We start from the raw sequence: 6630 nt of genomic DNA on the forward strand, positions 1-6630 counted from the left end.
TTAAAATTTTTAACAAAAATATTAAAAATTCAATCTTTGTTAATAGAAAAAAAAATTGTGTAAAGAAAAAAAAATCCCATAAAAAATTATACAAACTCAAAAAAAAATCTTGTATGAAAATATGTATTAGAGATATAACTATTTACTCATTTTTTCATATCTACTTAAAATTTCATTTCTTCAGGTATCTACTTAAAATTTTAGGACAAGTAGTTTTATATTTAGACTAACGTACATGACAAAATTAGAATCCTAAAAGTGCTATATTATATTATAGAATTAAATAAATGCTATGTATATAAATTAAGGTTTCCCATATATGATCAATAATAATGTATCCGCCAAAAGAGGAAAAAGAGAATTAATGAATATAAAACTCAGAGAAGGTAGTGGTGGTGGTGTATAGTGATTTTGTCAAGGTATTTTGCATGGGAAGCAACATTTCAATTTTGTGTTTCTTTTATGGTTGGGAAGGTCGTACTCAAGGTGAGATGTCAACATATAGCACAGAGCTGAGGGAGGATCGTTTTAATTGTCATTAAAATCCAACAATATTAGCCTTAATATATACTTACTATACATATGGTTTTCTTAATTAGATACCCAATTAGAAAGGTATATCCCATATTTTACTATAGGAAAATGCTATTTGTACACCAAAATCAACCACTAAAATCAGCCACTAATATATTTGTATATAAATATATGTGTGATTTAATTTATTTTTAATGTGTATTTATATTTCAACATATATTTTATATTAGTAGCTGATTTTAGTTGCTGATTTTAGTGTATACGTAGCATAACATTCATTAATAATCATTATGATCCCTAATAATAGGAACAGAATGAAATTCCTCAAGATTCCTTATCAATTATGTAATAATGCGACATATTGGATGTATTGAAGATAATATAATTTTCATTTAATTTGTTTTTCTATAAAACACATCTGAGTATGACTTAACCATTTGATTATTGGAGAGAGGAATTGGTGCATTTTTTTTCAATCCAACATGTGAAAAATTAAGTATTATTTTTTCATTTTGTAAAATTTAAATTAATGTTATTTTCAATCAACTACACTACTCCTGCGGCAGCTAGTTAGATAAACTGTTCTCGATAATAGATCTATTTTTAATTAATTAAAAAATAAATAGTTTGATTTCAATATAACAGTGACATGAAAGAGTCATTGGCTCGTACAAATTAGTAACTTAACCCTGTTCGTAGTAGTTTAAAAAGTATATACCAAAGTTTTAATTTAAAATATACAAATCATTCAATTTCCGATCAATTGGAATTCATAATGTTATCTCGTATTCTTATTCTCATGAAATTTCATCTTTGGCACCATCATCTAAAATGGGCAAATATAAGTGGTCTACTCCTTATAATTCAAAGAGCGTTGATGCAGCTACAATTGATACGATTGAAAAATCTGCCGTCGATAAAAAAATGCCGCTAGAATGATCTTGCTTTAACCACATGGCTCCTTGCCTCAATGAGTATGTAAACCAGATAAATGATAAATAATTAACTAATAATTAATAATTAATAAATAAATTAAATGAGAGTAAAAAAAATTATGAATTTAATATTTATAATTTGAAAAATTGAGCCAAGTGGCTAAAACAAGTGAACTGGCCCAAGTGGGCTCAAGCCCCATATATATACCCACTTTTGGTCAAAATTTGGCCAAAGGGCTAAGAACTTGAGTTGAGCCATATTTGGGCCAAGGCCATGATATATAAGCCTTTTCATTAACCAATTTAGCTCATTCACTCTCATTTTAGCTTTGAGAGTGAGAAAGAGCATGTTGAGAGAGAAGAGAGAAAAGGGAGAAGAAAAATCCTAGCTCCATCATCTTCATTTGGTTATAACTTTTGTTCCGAAACTCCGATTAACGAAAAGTTTCGATTGACGAGTCGTTTACGACCACGCGAAATTTATCTCATCCTTTTCAATTCTATCGATTAGTTTGATGAGTAACTCGAAATTTCAACTCCAGTTTCTCATTCAAATCTAATTTCATGTTTTGAGCTTAGGTATTGAGGATTTTTGGTGATTTTGATGTTATATGAGTTCTCTAACTTGTATTCTTGGTGATTTTTCTCATTAAATTCAGTGGGTTAATGTAAAAAAGCCTAATCCCTTCATTATCTCTAATTTTAATTAATAATCCTAGATTGAGAAAATTGTAAATTTTGTTGTGAATAGCTTAATTGTTGAGAGCTTGGATGCTTGGTTGATATTGGTGTGAATTTAGACACTTGGGTTGATTGCGGAGCGCTTGGCAGAAGTTAGTGAATTGGTTATAGCTTGGATCCATCCGGAGCAAAAATCTAAGTGTTGAAAAATCGCCGTCATTAAGATACGGGTCTTAATTTTGAATAGGCACTGTGTAACACTATATGAACACCTAGGTTAATTACCCTAGGATAGCGTTAAATGATGTATGTTGATGATGAATTGTGATTTAATATGATTATGAGAATTGTGTGCTTGTTGAGCAATATATGGTCATGTGGATGAAATTGGATATGAATGTTGTGGTATGATTGAATATGATGCTTGAATTGTTGTGGAAATTGGGCCGGAGGCCGTGATAGGCCGTGAATATCAAGCCTTTTAGACCTGGTACCTTTCATGGTATCAGAGCCATCGACAACCATGGTTGAAGAACAAGCTGCACAATCAAATTTCTCTTCCTCTCCGATTTCGATGAAGCTTGACAAAAATAATTTTCTGCAATGAAAAGATCAGACTAAATCCACCATTGAAAGACATAATTTGCTGCATCACATCACAGGCAAAGGAATACCGATAAGATTCAAAGAAAATGGAGAAGTGAATCCAAAGTTTTCAGTGTGGAAAAGACAAGACGCCTTGCTGAAATCATGGCTTCTCGCATCAATGATAAAACCTTTCACAACTAGAATGGTAGGGTGTATATATGCATATGAGGTGTGGAAGCATTTAATGATCATTTCACCTCTCAAATCAAGGAAAAAATCATACGATTGAGGAACAAACTCAGCTGCATCAAAATTGGGAACTCAGTGAACGAGTATGTACTTGCTCTAAAGGGAACTATAGATGCACTAGCATCAGATGGAGAATCAATGAGAGAAAGCAATCATGTGAATGCGATATTGAACGGATTAACAGAAGAATATGGACCTCTAATCTCTACAGTGGTTGCAAGGCCAAGGAGCATCACAGTTGGTGAACTTGAGGCAGTGCTCTTAACACATGAGAGCATGCTGAAAAAGTTTAGGAAACCAGAGGCATTTATTCAAGCTAACATGGCACAACACGCACAGGAATTTAGAGGAGGTCATAGAGGAGGTGATTTTTGAAATCGAAGTGGCAGATCAAGTAGAGGAGGAAGATTTTTATACAATGATGGCAACATATTTGATTCGGGATAGTTTCACAACAAAAAAGATTTTCAGAGTGAAAGATTTATGAGTGATCAATTTCAAAATAGTGGAAGGTTTGATGGAATATTCTACAACAATCAATACAATGGAGGCCATCAAAATGGCTATCCTCAACAAAATTTAAGATTTGGTTTCTACAACAATGCAGCAAGGAATGGTGACAATTCAAGATAGAATGATAATCAAAGTTTTGTGCAAAGAAGCTATGGTGACAATTCAAGATTCATGCAAAATGGTGAAACTAATAATAGAAGAATGATAAACAATGAAAGATCTATTTGTCAAGTGTGTGACAAGGTTGGTCATATAGCCAAGAATTACTGGCACAGGTATGAGAGAAGCAACAACTTTAGACCGAGAGCTAGTTCACAATTGGATGTGCAAAAATCACAAAATCACAAAGTTCACAAATGTCTCAACCATCTCAAGCTCTACTTGCAACTCCATCCACCATTCATGACCCAAATTGGTACTTGGACTTAGGAGCAATGCACCATATGACCTCAGATCAGCAGAATCTAATGAAAGGAAAGGCTTATGAAGGACCAAACCAAGTGATAATTGGAAACGGCTCAGGTTTGCATATCAATGTTGTTGGAAAATCCAATTTTAAATCTGATTTGAGCAATGGAGAGTTTATCCTACAAAAGTTACTTCATGTGCCTGATATCACCAAAAATCTGCTGAGTGTCTATCAGTTCTGCTGTGATAATACAGTCTTTTTTTAATTTTATGCTGATAAATATTGTGTAAAATTCCAGAAAACCAGTGAAGTCGTTATACATGGAGAAGTTGAAAAAGAGATGTATAAATTTCTCAATTTCACACCCTCAATAAAGTCAACTGCATATGTCACAACATTGTGTAGAAAAGATAAGTTCTTGCTTTGGCATAATAGGCTAGGGCACCCAGTAAATAGTATAGTGTCTGTAGTACTACAATCCTGTAATGTTCAATTTGAATCAAATAAGTCAGTGTGTGAAGCATGCTGTATAGAAAAATCTCATCAGTTACCCTTTTCTGCATCAAATTTTGTTTATACTGAACCACTATAGTTAGTGTATTCTGACATTTGGGATTCTGCCCTCACCCCTGATAATAATGGAAACTATTATTTTGTTCTGTTCATTGATGCCTATTCAAAATTTACTTGGTTATACTTAATTAAAGCAAAGTCTCATCTCAAATCATTTTTTAACTCTTTTCAACAAATAGTTGAATTGCATTTGAATACTGAATTGAAAACACTCTAAACTGATAATGCTAATAAATATACAAGCTTATCTAAAGATTTGCAGATTCAGAGAATCATACACAGGTTTTCATCCCCTCACTTTCGTCAACAAAATGGAAACGTTGAAAGGAAGAACAGACATGTTGTTGAGAAAGGATTAGTAATGTTGGCAGGTGCTGGTATGTCTACAAACTATTAGGGAGAAACTTTTTTTGCAGTATTAAATCTGATCAATCAACTACCTACACCTATTCTTGACAACAAATCCCTTTTAGAGAAGCTTTTTGGAAGAAAACCGAATTACAATAGCCTCAAAGTGTTTGGCTGCCTTTGTTACTCTCATTTAAGATCCTACAACAAGCACAAGTTAGATTTTTGTTCAGCTCCTTTTGTGTTCATTGGCTACAGCTCGTTGCATAAAGGATACAAGTGTCTCACAAGCAGTGGCAAGGTGATCATAACCGAAAATGTCATATTTGATGAAGAAAGATTTCCATTCAAAGAGGGCAAGTTCCTAACTTGCTCAACCAAAGAAGACTCTTCAAATAGTGTCAATTCTATTACACCCACTATACCTCTCCTACCAAGGCTTCTGATCTAACCTCAACAATATCCTACACAACCAGCACAACCAGCCACTAAGCAACCTTTTTGTCCAAATAAGTCAAGCATGCCTCTCTCAAATTCACTTCAACAGCAAGCATCTCAAATGAATGAGTCAATGATGTCTTTTTCAAATTCACAAGCAGACCTCAATAGTAGCAAACCTCTCAACTACTATCATAAACTCTCATAGGCACTTCTACATCTCAGATATTATAGCCAGCTATGAACTTCTCTCAACCAAATCAGTCAAGGATGTCTATTTCAAATTCATAAGCAAGACCTCAGCAGCAACAAACCTTTTAACTAATATCACAAACTCTCATAGGTACTCATACATCTCAGACATTAAAACCAGCTATGAATTCCATATCACAACAACATTCACTATCACATCTATCCCTATCTGCTATATCAGTAAATGCACCTCATATACCTATAGCCTCCTCCAGTATTCCATTTCTAATTCCCATCTTAGATCTAGAGATTGTTTCGCCAGCAGTACCAAATGAAGTTTCAAGACACACAAGCACTACCAATACTCACCCAATGATGACCAGAAGCAAGCATGGGATTTTCAAGCCAAGGGCTATGCAAGTAGCAGTTGAGCTAAGAAATGTTAGGGAAGCTTTGGTTCATCCCGAATGGAGGCAAGCCATGAATGCTAAGTACGAAGCACTAATGAGAAACCAAACATGGAGATTGGTGCCACCGCCACCAAAAAAGAAAGTTATTGGAAGCAAATGGGTCTTCAGAGTGAAATACAATGCTGATGGTTCTCTACAAAAGCATAAAGCACAATTAGTGGCTCAGGGATTCTCTTAAAAACCAGGGTCTAATTACACTGAAACCTACAGTACAGTAGTAAAACCAACCTTAATGACAATCAGAGTGATTCTAACAGTAGCACTCGCAATGGAATGGAGTATTAGGCAGTTGGATGTTAACAATGCATTTTTGCATGGTGATTTGAGTGAAGATGTGTACATGAAATAACCACAAGGGTTTGAGATTGGTAATCACAACTTGGTATGCAAGCTCACAGAGGGTCTATATGGGTTAAAGCAAACACCTAAGGCTTGGTATCAAAAACTCTCCACTGCTCTGCATCATTTAGGATTCACTACCAAAAAATCTGATGTTTCAGTATTCTCAAAATTCTCAAATGGATCAAGAACCTTTATCCTGGTGTATGTGGATGATATCATCATTACGGGGAGTTCTAAAATTGAAATTGATCAAGTAATTCAGCGGCTCAACATTGGATTTGCTCTCAAAGATATAGGGCATTTGCACTATTTTTTGGGAATTCAAGTCTCAAAACTCAGTGGTGGTGGATTCCTCCTC

The 6630-nt window shown here is 34.3% G+C and overlaps 1 long non-coding RNA gene across 1 annotated transcript in view; it reads left to right on the forward strand.

Moving 5' to 3' along the window:
- LOC110267432 overlaps positions 1–6630 on the forward strand; it is a 26294-nt gene that overhangs the window by 11272 nt on the left and 8392 nt on the right. The gene's annotated exons all lie outside the window — the stretch shown is intronic.

This window comes from Arachis ipaensis, chromosome B02 (genome assembly GCF_000816755.2).
Source record: "Arachis ipaensis cultivar K30076 chromosome B02, Araip1.1, whole genome shotgun sequence".
Lineage (NCBI taxonomy): Eukaryota > Viridiplantae > Streptophyta > Magnoliopsida > Fabales > Fabaceae > Arachis > Arachis ipaensis.